Source organism: Cavia porcellus, unplaced genomic scaffold, assembly GCF_034190915.1.
Source record: "Cavia porcellus strain 051 isolate PalLab524CR breed Dunkin Hartley unplaced genomic scaffold, mCavPor4.1 scaffold_19, whole genome shotgun sequence".
NCBI classification, from domain to species: domain Eukaryota; kingdom Metazoa; phylum Chordata; class Mammalia; order Rodentia; family Caviidae; genus Cavia; species Cavia porcellus.
Window position 1 is genome coordinate 56,303,274 of NW_026947502.1, and position 16,376 is coordinate 56,319,649.

The following is a 16,376-nucleotide window of genomic DNA, read 5'->3' on the forward strand; positions in this document are numbered from 1 at the left end:
TTCGCACACAATTGCTAATAAGCTGTGCCACTGAGATTCCCTTAGATCTGAGGAAAGAAAAGTGTGTTGCAGAATGTACTGCCTTTAAGCAAATGAGCCATTGCTCTAAATAATGACATAGATGTGTTAATTCCTAACATGCAGTGAGGAAGCTGTTCAGACCTTAGTGTTGTAGGACAACTGTTCAGTATTGCTCATGATTCTCTGGTCAAAACTTCGGGGAGGGCTTGTTCAGCTGGTTCTTACAGCGGGAGATTTTAGGTGTCAGCTGGGCGGTGGTCATCTGAAAGTTCAAGGGACCCAAACATCAAGGTGACCAAGCACATGCTATTGGCTGAGGCCAGCTACCAACTGGGACCTCATGGCAGGCAGCAGCAGAACAGGTGGCCTTGAGTGTTCCAGGCCCGGTACTTCCCCAGGGATGAGCTAAATGAAAGGAGGAAATGAGCCAGGCTGGGGAGAGGAGCAGGAGAGGAGTGCCTGGATAAGGGGACTCTGCATGCAAGAATTTGGAGGCCAGGCTGCACTCAGGCAGCACGGACCAGAGCTGGAAGCCTGCAGGGACAGTGGAGGAAAAAACCGGCGAGTGACAGAAGGGGGAGGCCCTGGGTTGTATTCCAGGTGACATGAGCATTCACTGCTGGGGTGTGAGGGGTGAGTCCCATGACTGGGTCTATGTTTTGAAAGGCTCCTTCTGACTGCTGAGGCAGAAGGGCCCAGTAGAAACAGAAAAGCTGCGAGGAGTCCAGTGTGAAAGAGGTGGCCACTTGTCTAGACGGTGAATGGGTCAGCAGAGGGTGGAGAGGGCACACACTTTGCTGGAAGATTCCATAAGACTAGCTAATGGACACATCTACTAGTTGATCCTTCAACTCCACAAAAACAAGGTGTGTTTCAAAATAAGGGTTCATTCTTGCTCACATTGAAAAGTGACCTCTTCAGATGGGGACAATTCGGGGAGTAGAAAGTACGAGACCTGGGCCACACTGGCTTCTCAGAGACTGATGGGGTACCTTGTCACTCAGTGCATATAATGGGGAGCAGCAGGGGGATCGGCCTTTCCTCCATTACCCTACCTTTTGGCAAGAACGATGAGAGATTCAAAAACAAGCCACTGGCTGGAAAGGCCCTTTCTAAAGGTGTCCAGAGAGATGGAGAGCCTGCTAAAGGGAGACCCAACCCCATTTGCATGGGCAAGTTTGGGTATTTCAGTCACTTACTTGGTGACACGAGTTGGTAGTCACAGCACCTTCTTTACAAGCCAGTGTTCTCTGAGGAGGCTTTTGTGTCAAAAAGAAACCACCAGTGTGGCTACTTTGGGAGAGAGGTTGGGGGAGTTTTACGCTCTACCAGTCTCAGTCATGAAAGGGCTATGGTCACACAGTGGCGGGTTGAAGGTACAAACCCAAACCCATGTGGTGACGGCTTTTCATTTCATTTTGACAGACATATCTGTGGGGCAGGCAAGGTTCAATGTCTGATCATTCAGTGAGGCTAACAACCATAGGTTCATGTTTCCCGAGCATCATACAGATGAGTCCTAGAGAGCTAGGTGACCTGTCCAAAGTCACACAGCAGATCCCAGTTTAGGACTTAAGAACTCTGGATCTACAATGTAGACTCTTAAGCTTTGTGCCAAGGTGTATAGCAGTGTTTTGGTGAAAATCTGAGTAAGTCCTAGCAATGTTTTGAGCTGAAAGTGATGGACCACCTAAGTTAGAGGAACTTGGACAGAAATTGATTCATGCAAGAAATTGAGAGGTGGACTACTATCTTGGCCTGATGGGGCAGCTGAATGATGCTGGAAAGATTCAGAATCCTTTTTGCCTTTTCTGCCTTACTTTTAAAACTAAGGGTCTTAGTGTAACAGACTAAGACCTACTGGTCCATCACCTTATGGTACAAAGATGGCTGCAGCAGTTCCAGCTATCACCTAGAAACATCAAACTGTGGGGTCATTTACCCCACAGTTATTACGTGCCTTTTCTTCATCTCTTCTTCCTCTCCTTGCTCCCCCCTCCCTGCATCTCTTGATCCCCTTCTGTTTGAGAAAGATTTCTTTCCTTACCTCCTGGTATCTTTATTTTGTTCTTTATTTATAATTTGGGCTTCTCATATAAAAGAACTCATGTGATATTTAAGCTTGTGCGTCTGATTTGTTTAATGTTATGGTCACAAAGTGCTTCCATTTTCCTACAAATGACTCAAATGTATCTTTCTTTATAGTACAGTGTACTGCGTCATATATAAATATCATTTTCCGTATCCTCTCATCCATTGATGGACATGTAGGCTACTTTCAAGATTTAGTTATTATGAATTGTGCTGCTATAAACAAAAGTATGCGTGGATCACTGTAATAGATGTTTCTAACTTTCTGGGAAGATACCAGGAAGAGGAATAACTGGGTCAAGTGATTTTAGTATTATGAGGAATCTTCATACTGATCTTCGTAGTTGTACTAACTTGCACTCCCATCAATACTATAATCCCCCCCCCCCCAGTCTTTGACTGCATCTGTTATTCAGTTTCTTGATGATAAACTTTCTTTCTGGGGTAAGATGGAATCTTGGTGTTGTTTTAATTTGCATTTCCATGGCCAGTGATGTTAAACATTTCTTCATATATTTATTGGCTATTTGTAATTCTTTTGTGAAGTGGTTATTCATTTTACTCACATTTTTATTGGTCTTTAATCTTGGGGAGTGTCTAATTTTTTTGAGTTCTTTACATATTCTAGATGTTAGTCTTCTGTATGAGGAATGGCTACTAAAACATAGATTCCCATCTGTAGCTTGTCTTCTCAGTGTTGGTTTTGCTGTGCAGAATTTTTTTTTTAATTTGATATGATCCCATTGGCTGTATTTCCTGCACAACCAGGGTTCTGTTTAGAAATTTCTTGCCTTCCTGCAGGTTGATGTCTCTCTTTTAACATTTAGATTTTTGATACATTTTAACTTTAGTTTAGTGCATAGTGAGAGTTATGGATTTAGATTTGATCTTCTGCATGTGGACAGCCAGTTCTCCCAGTGCCATTTACTAAAGAGGCTATCTTTCCTCCAGTTATGTTTTTAGTCCCTTTGTCAAAGATCTAATAATTGAATGTACATGGAATTATTTCTGCTTCCTTTATTCTGTTCCATTGATCTTCATCTCTGTTTCTGTGCTAGTACCATGCTGTTTTTATCACTGTAGCTTTGTAGTATAACTACAACTCTAGCATTGAGCTATTTCCTGGTTTGCCCTTGTTATTCAGGATTGTTTAAACCTCAGTGAGAAATGAGGCTGGGCATAGTGGCACATGCCTGCAATCACAGCACTGAGACAAAATTGTTACAAGTTAAAGGCCAGCCTGAACTGCACAGTGAGACCCTGTCTCAAAAGACCACAGTGGGGCAGGGAGGAAAAAAGCCAGACTCAGACAAAGCGTGTTTTCCCTCATACATGGAATCTAAAAATATGACAAAATAATAGATTCCATTATTAGGAAAAAGGAAGTGGATAAGGGGAAAGGGTGGGTGGGAACAGGGTAGATGGATGAGCAAAAGATATTGAGAACATTGAGCCCGCAAGTGTGATTCTGGGGGAGAGCAGACGAGGAGAGAGATGAGGAGCAGGTGACTACATATGTTTCATGTGCATGCATGAGTCTGTCAAGATGAAACCCATTAATCCGCACAACCAATGAAAAACCAGAAAAAAACCATTTGGAATGTGCACCCACACAGCTAAGGCTCAGAAAGACATCTTGCAAAGGACATGTACCAAAAGCAAATCACTAAACATGTGAAGAGATGTTCCACATCATGTGTGTTTAGAGCTGTAAATTAAAACAAGCTACCGCTGCACAGCTCTTAGCATGACCAAATCTAGGATATTAACCTTGCCAAGTTCTGGGGAGGATATGAAGTCACAGAAACTTACTGCTGAGGTGGGGGAGTGCAGAACATTATGGGCACTTTGGAAGACAGCCTGACAGTTTTTTAGAAAACTAAACACACTAAAAGACATGAAGAGGCAGGATTTAGCTTTTACCAGAGTGAGTTAAAAACATATCCACACAAAAACCTCCACAGATGTTTATGGCTCCTTTATTGAACATTACAAAACCTGGAGGCCACCAAAATGTCCTGGTGGCTGAATGCACTGTGGTACTTTCCAACAGTGGAATACTACCAAGCGCTAAGAACAATGGGCTAGTGCCGGGGACTTAGCTCTGCAGTGTAAGTACTTCCCTGGCAAGTGTGAGATTGTGAGTTTGATCCCTGGTACAAAAAACAAAATAAAGAACAACGAGCTAGCAAGCCATAGAAGACATGGGAGAAACTTAAATGCGTATTACTAAGTGAAAGATACCAATGTGAAGAGGATAACTATCATCTGACTGCAACCATCATGTGACATTCTGGAAAAGGCAAAACTATGGAGCCATAGTAGATAGGTGATATAAGAAGGTAAAAAAAAGCAGCACAAGTGAATTCCTGGCAAAGGGAAGGTCCTGAATTCAATTCCCACTATAAAAACAAACAAACAAACAAACAAACAAAAACCACACACAAAAGATAAGGAGTAGGAGAAACACTGGATTTCCAGGACAGTTGAATTAGTCTGTGTGATATTGTCACAGTGGATTCATAATATCACATAATATCATTTATCAAAACACATAAGTATATATAATACAGAGAAACAATGTAAACCATGGACTTGTTACAACACATCTATATTGGTTCACAAATTATAACAAATGCAGTAATGTAATGGAAAATGCTGACAGGGTACATGAAGGGGCAAGGAGAGAGCATATAGAAACTGGATTTTCCACTCAATTTTTTTGGTAAATCTATAATAGCTCAAAATAAAGTCTATTCCCTTACTAGGTCACCAATATTCATACCCTTTAAAACAAGGCTTCAGTTTCTAGATTTTCTTGAGACATGGGAGATACTAGGACAGGAAAGTTAGGAATCTATAGTCACCAGTAACAACTATGAGGATGAAAGAAAATTTAAAAATAGTGGTTAAAAAGGCAACAGGGCGTGGTGGGCACTGCTTCTGGGGAAACACAAGCGGAAAAAAGTTGGAAAGCACCTTAAAGTAACGCGTGTGTAAAGAGCTACCAGAGGACACAGATGGGTTTCAGCGCCTTGATAATGATGACTATTACACTACCAAGGGTGGTATAACTATGACATATTCTCTTTCCAATTTCCTACAGTATTTCTGATAGAAGCACTCCCATATATGTATATGTATGTAGAGTCTGTGACAGCTACAGTGGAAGGAAAGGACACGTGGTCTGGTAGCGGCACCATGGACACTCTTCTCTCCTGCACCTTCTTGGGCGCCTGCCCCATGGAAGCCACTGCTCCTCCCCCTCCTCCGGCTCCGAAGCTACATGCTATAAGGCTGCTTACGCTCAGCCAAAGAATTCTTGCCTGAAGCTTGTCCGGAGACATTTATGGGAACACAGAACTGCTCACCAGAGGTGCTGGAGGCATCTGATGGCCAATGGGGAGTGGAGATGCTCAAAGAAGAGGTTACAAATCCGCTTGTTCAGTCATCTCTCAGCCTAGAAGCATATATTCGTTGGTGCTTTTCTGAACATCAGCCCTGGAGATGCACTTGGGAAAAAATGACATCTCTGGCCTTGATGGAGGTATTTCCTTGTTTTGTGATGCTAGGGATTGAACCTAGGGGTGCCTTAACCCCTGAGATATATCCTCAGCCAACTCTTTTATTAGGTATTTATTTGAGATCTTCCAAGCTGGGGCATTTCTGATGGTGGAGAGCTGCACTAAACACAGGAGAGGCGGTGGCCAGAAGGGAGAACCAGCACCGCGTCAGCATGGGGTGAACGGGATGGGGGCTCTGTCCACCTTGAGTACCCTCTATGACAACTCTCGGAGTGCAGGTTGGAGCCAACCCCACCTGCAAGCCCTCCCTGCTCAGGCAAGGCGACTATTTTGGGCAGGGAACTGATCTGGGTTCTCCACCATCTTATCCTGGCAGGCTCAAGCATTTTGGTGCAAAGGTCTATGAGTCACAGGGTAGGTGAACTCGATTCTGAGTCTCCAGGTTATGAGTAAACACAGCGCCAGAGACACTGATGGCTTGGATGATGGTGAAGCAGTGTGTATGTGGTTACATGCGTGCGTGCATGTGTACAGGGGGCTAAACAGTGCAAACCAAAATCGAAAGCACTTTATTCTAATGAAAAGCAGCTGCAGAGCGCAGCCAGCCAATCGCCATCCCTTTGTTTATTGATTCACTTTGGTCTACACTCATTGGGACATAACCCTTGCTAGCGATGCTTTCTCCATGCCATGCTGCCTTTTGATTCTATTCGGGTTGATCTGAAGAACACCAACAGTGGTGCTCAGAAATTCAGTTACAGATGCATAGTCTACAAGGTTAGGTATTTCTCAGGTAAGAAGGGAAAAGGAAGGAAGGGCCCTGCTGAGTCTGGGCTCCTATGATGGAGCCTCGCAGGGCAGGAGGGCTCAGCTGCTGGGCTACAGGAGTTCAAAGTGAAGAGCACTATAGAATCTGCTGTTCCTGCCGGAAGCTGCTGGGCTGGGACACAGCCGTACCCAAGGCAGCTGTCAGGAACCACAGCTCACAGTAGAAGCACAGTGCAGTCAGGACCAAGACAGCCAAAGAGACCAATGTGCTTGGCTCCCGGTGGCTTTCATACCAGTCACACTGACCTTGCACCTGCAGAACCATGCTGTCTCTAGACCCACGTGTGAGGTCAAGGCCCTCAGTCCACAGGAAAACCGCACAAGGAGATGGGGCCACCACTCACTGTGAAGCAGGGGCTCATAGCAGGGAATGTGCTCCTTGCCACCAGCCCTTGGATCAGAGCAGCTCATAGCCTGCCCTGGGCCTCTCTCAGAGCCCTCTGTGGGACTCAGCCGGTGTCACCAGGGCCCAGGACAGCTGCACAGCACTCCTGTGAAGCACAGTTTCATGGGTTTGTTAGGGTGCCTCATTAGTTCACAAGATGAGCCATCTGCAGGTGACAGCAGACTGGGAAATGCCAGGAGAAACACACATAGGCGTGGCTTTCAATGTTTGAATGTTATTTTAGTGTGCACCTGGCTAAGTTAGAAATGGGATGTTAACAGATGAAAGACCAGAGAATGTAAATGATGGATCTAAAAACACACAGCTGGAATTAGACAAACCTGTAGCAAAACTCAGGGCTCCATAATCTCTCCCTGTCACTTTACTGCATTACAGTGAATAAAAAGACCAAACAAAGCCAAAATTATAATATTAATTTTAATGGAATGACAAACAATAGCAAAGAAGAGTACAGTTCAAGGCAGTGTCTCCTAGGTTCTTTGAGAAGTGGTTTCAGGAGGAGCTTTAGGTTGGGGTGTGTCATGAACTGCTACTTCCAGCCCATGGACAGCAGAGAGCCAACTGTACAGTCTGCAGGGCAATCTTGTGGCACCGGGAAAGACCTATTATCCATAGCTTACGGCTTGAAAAGGTTACCTGAGTCCACTGTGCAAATGAGAAAGATAAGATCTAGGGGAACAGAGGATGCACCCAGGAACACCTGGCTGTGAGCACCCCCTCTCCACCACTGGGGAATTCCCAGGGCACAATCCTTTCCTAGGTTCAGAGCAAAGGAATTTTGGTCTCATTGGCAACCCTTATATTGCATACTTTTGTCTCCTGGTTTGGCATAACCTCCTGGGCAGGTGGCTGATTTTAACAGTACATGATGTAGCCACATAGATAGCAGTGTACATAGCTAACTGGTCAACCTACACATGAGAACAGACCTATGGGTCTAATGGGGAAAGTAGGTAAAAGAATTTAGTTGGCTCAAAGCAAAGGTGGTATATTTGCTCAGTATGATAAAACTGTAGCTGTTCAAAGGGAAGAGGTGGCTGATGTGGACAGGAGCCCTTAATAGAGAAGCTTTGTATTATTCCATTTATCACAGGTGTAGCGATCGTGTGTGTCACATACATGTGCAGCAGTGCAAAGATATGTTCCAGAACAAATACTATGTAACAAGGAGACAAGGGTTGGAGATGGTGAATTACAGGACATTCAGCCTTATTTGGAAAAGACTTTTGCTCTAAGATAAATACATTCACTTAGTATCTATGTAATAAAAAAGACACATTTTTAAAAAACGAGACAGTGAATAGCATTTTAATCTACATATCTGAGCACCTACTATACAGGCATGCCACAGGCTCTATCCTCCACCTTACAATCTGATTACAGGGCAGGGGGTGACCCGTGGGGCAAGCACAGGGACGCACATTCATGTGTGCTGCTTCAGAGCAGAAAGCAGAGCAGAACCTGATATTCCATCAGAGACCCAGAGACCAAAACAGAGCTCTGGGAAATGCTGCCAGAGCTGTCATGGTGTACAAAGGCACAAACCCTTTGTCATTTTAAAGGTGGTGCCAGTGCCTTTGACTGTGATAGTATAAAGGTCAGTCCGCAGTTCCCAGACATCTGACCCCACAACCAGGGAGGTGGTTTTGGCTGTTTTTTTATCAGACATATGGTTTACTCTGCTAGGTTACAAATGGCCTCCACCAAAATTGCTGTTTTGATTTGGGTTTCTAAAAATAACTCATGGGAAGCCTGCAGTGTGAGAGGAAGATGGCTGCATGCAGCTCCGGGGAGGAAAAAATATAAAGAGAACATTTGATCTGAATTACCTCAGAGCTGAAATTGAGTGCAAATATCTCTTTGTAGCAACTGCTATATGATTAGCCATCTTAATGGAACCCTTTAGAAATCTGGGCAGCTCAACAAGTTTAGTTGAAAATAAAGTTGCCAGACCAACTATTTGTCAAGCCCACATTCAATGAAGATAGCCTGGCAGTGACGCAGCCACTGGTGAGAGGTCTCATGCACGCTCCTCTCTGAGGGACTGAGGCCATTTGCTAAGCTCCGCCTTCCAGTTCTAGTGTCTTCTAAGTGCTTTGGAAAAGCCTTCAGTTCTCTCTTGGTCAATGTGACTGCTGCCTTTGCCTTCTGAGCAGGTGTGTTACAGTCTCCTGAAAAGGAAAAGGCAGGATTAGACTCTCAGACAAACAGGGGAAGAGAAGAGAAGGCGTCCCCAGCCACCAGGAGGAAGGGCGTTTACCTACAGGCTCTTGGAGAGCTGCAGGAACCTGGGATTTCCTGAGCATGTGGGCTTCCCTCTTGGCAGCTTCTCAGTTGTGTGACTTTTGCTAGCTGCTTAACATCTCACCTAAAAAAAGAGAAAAAAGGAAAGAAAAGAGGCTTGTTATCCCCACATGTTTTGGGCTGCTGGACAGAGTCTGCGATCTGCCTGGCACCAGCCTGAGGAGAGCTGGGAGGAGAATCAGGTCCTTCCCTCGATCCTCCACATAGGCGAGGGGACACTGGTGCAGCCTGGTGTCCATGGCTCATGCAGACGGTGAGCACTGCACAAACGTAGAGGAAGCGGCTGCATTTCCCAGCTGCTCTGGAGCCTGGCCTGGGCTGGCTTGGGCAGTGGGTTGAACAGGTAACCAGGCCGGAAAGTGATCTTAGAGCTGCTGGGGATGAGGGAGTTCCCAGGGGGTCACCATGCCTGGGGGGAGCAAACGTCTCCAAGGTGTGGGACAAGACATGGGTGGCATTGAGTGGTGCCTGAAAGGTGATCCTGGGGGCTGGCACACAGGTGGGAGGGGAGAGAGGGACAGAGAAAGGAAGAGAGGAGGGGAAAGAAAGGGGAAAAGGCAGGGAGGAAGAAAGACAGGAACATTTGGATTTTAAAAATTAAGAATGTTGAATCCTTAGTCATCAGAATTACGTTCAAAAGGCTTGTGGGGCGGCAGGAAATCCAGGCTTTGAAACCCACATCCTTTCTGCTTGGAGCCCCATGGCTCAGCCTATCACCTCCCTTCTGACTGAGCACCCCCAGGCCTAGGCTGAACACGAGCAGGTGTGGAAATGGTGCACACGAGTGATGCATGGCTGACAGCTGCCGCGTTTATTTGCCCCTAAAACGAAGAGACACTATAATGAGTTTACTGGGACAGATGGTGGTGCCCATCAGTGTGAGTGGAGATCAGAAAGGAGCAAGCAGCAGCCGCTGTCCCTCCAGAGCCAAGACCGCTGACTATACTTCACTTACAGCCAATCGCAAACCCTTCCCACAGAGACACAGAGTAGGAGCCTGACCAGAATGGCGCTCCCATTCCATCCCAGTGTATACCCTTTCTTCCACACCTCATGTTAGTGTCCCCCACACCTTCTGGAAATGATCAGGTGTTGGAAGCCTTACACCATGCCTTGGTGGTCACTGGCTGGAGACTCTTTACAAACAGTACATCTGAGTCTTTGGCTGGGAATTTATTGTCCTTCTTGGGCACCCCAGCTCCTACTGCAGATAGCTAGTTAGATGGCTGGGGCTCGAATGAGCTTCTTGCTACTCGGAACTGCCTGACGTTTGCTAAGCTGACTCTCTGAGCTAACTCAGTTTCTTCATTCTGAAAAGTGGCAAGAAGGGCAACTAACATTTATCACGTGTGACTATGCACTTTGTGTTTATTAGTCCACCAAGAATTTGCACTACACTATTATTATTCTTGATGTATGAAAGAGAAAGCCAAGGGGCAGAAAAGTGAATCACCTGGGGCTGGACTCTGCAGCTGGCCAGGCTGGAACCTGTGCTATGAATGTGACACAGACTTGCTCTCCAGTGTCCAGGAGATCAGAGGAATGAATGCTCTAGGCCACCTGGAAGAGTAACTACTCCAGTCACCACTATCAGGTATTATTTAAGACTTACTTTCTTTGGCTAGCCAGAAACATGAGGCATCCTCAGGCTTGGTGAGAAGGGGAAGTAGCTGCTGTGAAGTCCGATCCTAACTGGGGCCCACCCCCTGTCCTCAACTCACCTCTGCTGGGGCCCCAGCACGGGGATGGTGCTGTGGTGCTTTCTCTTGGGGTCTCTGCCTGCTCTCTGTCCTGAGGAATCTGCAGGAAACCTAAACAGGGGCAGCTATGCTGGGAATGGGTGTGACATCTGCCCGACTGCTTCCAAGACAAGTGGACAGATGTAACCATCCCTAAGGTGATGGACACACATGCATGGGCTGGCTCGCCACTTCTGTACCTCTCTGCAAATGGTAAACCCAGCAAATCTGGAGGACACCCAGATGGAGCACATACACTCACACTCTCCAAAAGTAGAAACTGGGTGTGAAACGGCCACTTCTGTCTTCGTTATAGTATTCTCAGTTCTCCTTAGGTCCAGACAGACAGAGGTATGCTGAGAAGCAGTACGTGGCAGGCAGAAGCACCAACCAAGCCAGAACTTTCATGGTAATCTTGTCTCTACCAGGGACTGGCCAGGAGAACATCTGGCCCAGTCTAGTCAGGACACATAGAAGTCTACTAGGGACTTCTGGGGAAGACAGAGTTGATGTAAAAGGAACCCATTCACTAACCTATATTTCTGTCCCTCGAGATGCTGGGATGCAGGCAGAGACACTAAGTTAGCACAATGTTGTGTCTGGATGACCAAACACATCCTTTCAGATGCCATTGGCCATGAGTCTTCCAGACACCCAAGAGATGCCAATGCTGTGTCCTCGAACCTTCAGAACTATACGGGGTACCCGTGCACGGCATGGACCAAGTGCACTGGAATACAAGCTCACAGAAGACTGAAGAAATGCCAAAGGAGAAAGCAAAAACAGAAGTGAGAGACCAATGGTAACAAGCCTTGAGTACAGAAAGTTGTCATAAAATGTAATAGAAAGAACACCAGATTCAGAGCCAGAAAGCCCAGGTGTGAATGTTTCTGTGATTCTTACTGGCTAAGGCCCTTTGGCAAGTCCCCATGATGGAGAGCAGCATGGAGAGTAACCCCAAAGGGCTGCCAAGTGCCTCTAGGGGGTTCATGAGCAAAGCCTCAGTCTGGAACACATCCAGGCCTCACTGGCTGGCACCTGCTACAATCCCCAAGGACTCGGAGTGCTTGTTTGTAAAAATGTGGATTAAAAAGGGGTGACAGGGAAGGACAGAGAACACCACAAAGGGCTTGATGCCCACTGAGGAAAAGCTCACAGCCTTCACTAGCTCGTAGTTGTACCACTGGGCACTGCTGGGAGTGCAATGGCGCCTGTGTCAGGTGAGGCACTTGTGGTCCCAACAACAGGACCCCACCTGCCCTTGACTCCTAAGCACGACCCCTGTGCACTGCCTGGTTCACAGTAAGTGCCCCACTGCCTCTCTGGGACACCACTCAGGGGGCATGTGGCGTCTTCCATATCCCATTACAGGGTTCTTTTCCTCCTGTAACAACGAACAATTTCTAACTGAACAAGCCAGGTCACAAAGAACAGAAGGGATAAGGAGGCAGAAGAGAAACAGGAGGAAACTGTCACCTTTCCATTACACCAAGTTTCACATTCCAATGAAGAGTGGGTCACCCTAAACATAGGATGAACATTGTCCTAAGGGGGACACTCCACAGTCTGTTATCCTTCTGGGAAAGAGACACTCCAGTTGCCTTGTTTTGGTGAACATTGCTGTGATTCCAAGGAACCTGAAGTTCACAAATATGCTATTTTCTTCTAGTGAACCTGCCGCAAAGAGCTCAGATCTTTTTAAAGATTGTTCTGGAAGAAAGAGACTCTTTCTTTCTGGTATAATATGGGATCTTGGTGTTGTTTTGATTTGCATTTCTCCAGTGGTCAAAGGTGCTGGACAATTTTTTGTGTATTTATCGGCTATTTGTTCTTCTCCTCAGAAGTGTCTATTCATTTCAATTGCTTGCTTTTTATTGGGTTTTCTACTTTGGGTGGTTCTAATTTTGTTTTTTATATATTCCAGACATTAATCTTTTATCTGAGGAGTAGCTGGCAAAAACTGTTTTCCGTTCTGTGAGTTGATTCTTCATTCTGTTGACTGTTTCTTCTGCCATGTAACTTTTAAATTTCTCTAGAATCTCATTTGTTGGTTCTTGGTATTTCTTGGGCAACTAAGGTTCTGTTCAGAAAGCCCTTTCCATGGCTACATCTTCAAGGAATAAGAAAGAAGGGCAAGATAGGGGGAGCACCAAGATGGTGGAGTGGTGAGCAGCAGGAAAACAGCCTCCCTATCCAGACACTGGAATACCATGCAAGGAAGACAAGAAGGAAGGAAGAGGGTCCCCTGAACCCCAGAAGAATCTGAAGTGTGAACTGAAGCCCACGGAGAGAGTAAAGAGAGAAACTTCAGTGAAGAAGAAGGTAGATGGTGGCACCTTCTCCAAGATGGGACTTACTGGGTGAGAGAAGCAGTGCTAACCTGTGGACACAGGATGACAGCTGGCAACCCCATAGGCCCCCAAGGTCAGACACAGCAGTGGAGGAAAGCAGCAGATGTGGAGGACTCCACTGGCTTGTGGTGACTGCCAAGGGTTCAGTCTTTCATGCAAGACAGTAATTAGGTGGGAGCTATCTTGGAGAGTGGCCAACTGAGCTCAGAACTCAGAGCTGCTGCCAGCTCCATCTAGTGGCTCCCAGCTGGGCTCAGACCCGCAGAAGGTGTGTGGATGGCTGCAGGCTGAATGAGTCTGGTCTCACAAAGGGCAGGCTCACTGAGATGATCCACTACCCCATCAAAATGCTACCACTGGCTTGCTGGTACAGATTGGCATGGATCGGAACTGTATTTCCACATACTGTCTACCAGTAACAGCAGAAACAAGTAGATTTTTTTTCTTTTTGTGGTTTTGTTTTTGATTTTGTTTTCCTTTTTCCTTCATTGTTTGATCTTGCTTTTATATGAGTGTGAACATGATCTCAAGCCTCTTTGTGGTTGTGGTTCTGTTCTTTTCTTCTTTTTATCTCTTCCTTCTCTCTTTGCCTCCAGTCTTCTGCACCAGTTTCTCAATGTTACTGTGATCCCCTTTTGTCCTCTAACCTTATTTCTAATCTCTTCTTCTACTTGTCTATTTTAACCTTAACTCACTTTAAATTTTAAGTGCTAAGGACAAAATTGACATTTTAAGGACTTATAGACAGCATATAATTATCTGGGTTTTTTTACATTGTGTTACACCACCACAAATCTAGTTCATATGGCTAAAAGTGTTAAATTAATGGTTAGTTCAGTTTCTCATTTTGTAGGATGTGTTTGATGCTATGGGTACCAATATAGCCAAGAATGACATAACTGTTCTATACAACTGTTCTTTTTTCTATTCCATGACTGAGATTGACTAAGGGTTACAGAAAATACTATGTCAGTACCAAAGTACCAGGGACAAGGCCAAACAAGCAGCAGTCTCCCACAAACTGAAGAGGCAGGATCTTCCAACAGAGTCAAGACCCAAAAACCAGCTACACCTGGAAGATGCCTCAAAGAAACAGTCATTATCTAAGGGTTCTAAGTATTACCAACAAAACAACCTACCACAGACAATTTATAAGCATCAATGCAGGAATTACACTAAAAAAAAGAAAACAAAATAAGAAGGTGCTTAAATAAGATGCAATCCCAAACAGCCAGTTCACCAAAGGAAAACCAAGAGGGCAATGAGATGGAACAATCTTCCCCTGTCCACTCAAGTGGTGACAATGAAACAGTTGAATGAGGCTCTGAAAAAATCAAATCAGAAATAATTTTGCAAATAACTGCAGAGATGATATCCACAATGAACATCATGCTAAGGGACTATAGACAAAAAATAATTGAGCTTAAGAAAATTATGGAAGCCATGAATGCTCAGCACAGGAAATGGAATCCATAAGGCAGATTCAAGCAGATATTCAGGAGAATAAAAATTCCATTGAAAGTATTCACAGCAGATTAAGGCAATATAAGGACAGGATTTCAGAGAAGACAGGCTTATTATAGTCAGTGATCATGAAAAGAAAGATTATATAAAAATAGCAAGGGATCACAAGAAATCAATCCAACAGTTGCTAGATGAAGCAAAATAAATTCAAGGCAGACAAACACTTAAGACTGATTGGAGTCAATGAAAGCAGGAGACAGCACAAATTACATTTAAAAAAATAACAAAAACTGTTCAGAGACATCATGACAGAAAACTTTTTTTGTAGAGAAAAAGAATTTAACATATAGATAAGTGAGGCATATACATATTCAATTAGCTGTGATCAAATAAAAAATCTATATGCAGGTATATAATAGTCAAGATTCCAGAAATTCAAAACAAGAATGCAATCTTAAAAACTGTTAGGGAAAAGAAACAAATCACCTACAAGGAAAGTGCATCAAAAATCGCACCTAAATTCTCAGCACAAACCCTCAAGTCAAGGAGAGCTTGGAGTAAAGTATTACAAGTTATAAAGGAAAACAACCTTGAACCCAGATAGATGTACCTGCAAAACTATGTTTCACAACTGATGGAGAAATTAGATACTTCTACAAAAAAGAACATCTAAGGAAATTTATGACCACCAAACCGGTACTCCAGAATGTTCTGAAGGACATTCTAGAAAACAATAACAAGGACTACAACTCCATTAACCCCAACAGAAGGCATTCACTAGGCAAGGCAAACAAACAGAGAAAGGAAGAAAAAATGAAGTGATGGGTGGTCAGCAACAGGAAAATAACATGATAAGAATAAATCAATACATATCAGTCATAACCATCAATATTAATGGTCTCAATTCACAATCAAAAGGCACAGACTAGCAGAATGGATCAAAAAGCAAGATCCAACAATATGCTGTCTACAAGAAACACATTTAATTCAAAAAGAAATTCATAGACTGAAAGTCAAAGGATGGAAAACAATACTCCATGCAACAGGAACCTGGGAAAAAACAGGGGTATCTATTCTCTTTGCAAAGTAAGTTTCAAGCCAAGACTGATAAACAGAGATAAAAAAAAGGGTCACTACATTCTTTTAAAAGGAATAACCCAAGAGGAAGAGATAACAATCATAAATATACATGCAACAAATACCAGTGCACCCAACTATATAAGACAAATATTAATGGGCCCAAAAAATCAAGTACTAATACAATTGTATTGTGGGATCTCAATACCCCACTGTCACAAAAAGACAGGCCAATTAGACAAAAAAATCAGTAATATTAGAACTGAAACAAATGTTTGAACAAATGGATTTAGTAGGTGTCTACAGTGTATTCCACCCCACAACATCAAAATACACATTCCTCTCAGCGGCACACGGATATTCTCCAAAATAGATGATATACTAACTCAAAGAACATGTTTAAGTAAATGAAAAGAAGTTAAAATTATCCCATGCATGTTAACATATCATAGTACAATGAAGTGGGAAATCAACAGCAAGAGAAACCACGGAACTACATAAGTACATCCAAATTAAATAGCATTCTCCTGAACAAACAATGGGTCACAGATGAAATTAAAGAGGAAATTAG

The 16,376-nt window shown here is 44.3% G+C and overlaps 1 long non-coding RNA gene across 2 annotated transcripts in view; it reads right to left on the minus strand.

Annotated features, from left to right (window-relative positions):
* Positions 1-7,273: 7,273 nt before the first annotated feature.
* LOC134471660 (uncharacterized) overlaps positions 7,274-16,376 on the minus strand; it is a 31,929-nt gene continuing 22,826 nt past the window's right edge. The window contains exons 2-3 of one of the 2 annotated variants that reach the window (XR_010041211.1): positions 9,131-9,238; positions 7,274-9,041 (exon numbers count right to left, since the gene is read on the minus strand). This is a non-coding gene — a long non-coding RNA (uncharacterized LOC134471660). The remainder of the gene's footprint in view (positions 9,042-9,130; positions 9,239-16,376) is intronic. The other variant, XR_010041210.1, reaches the window with a different exon arrangement.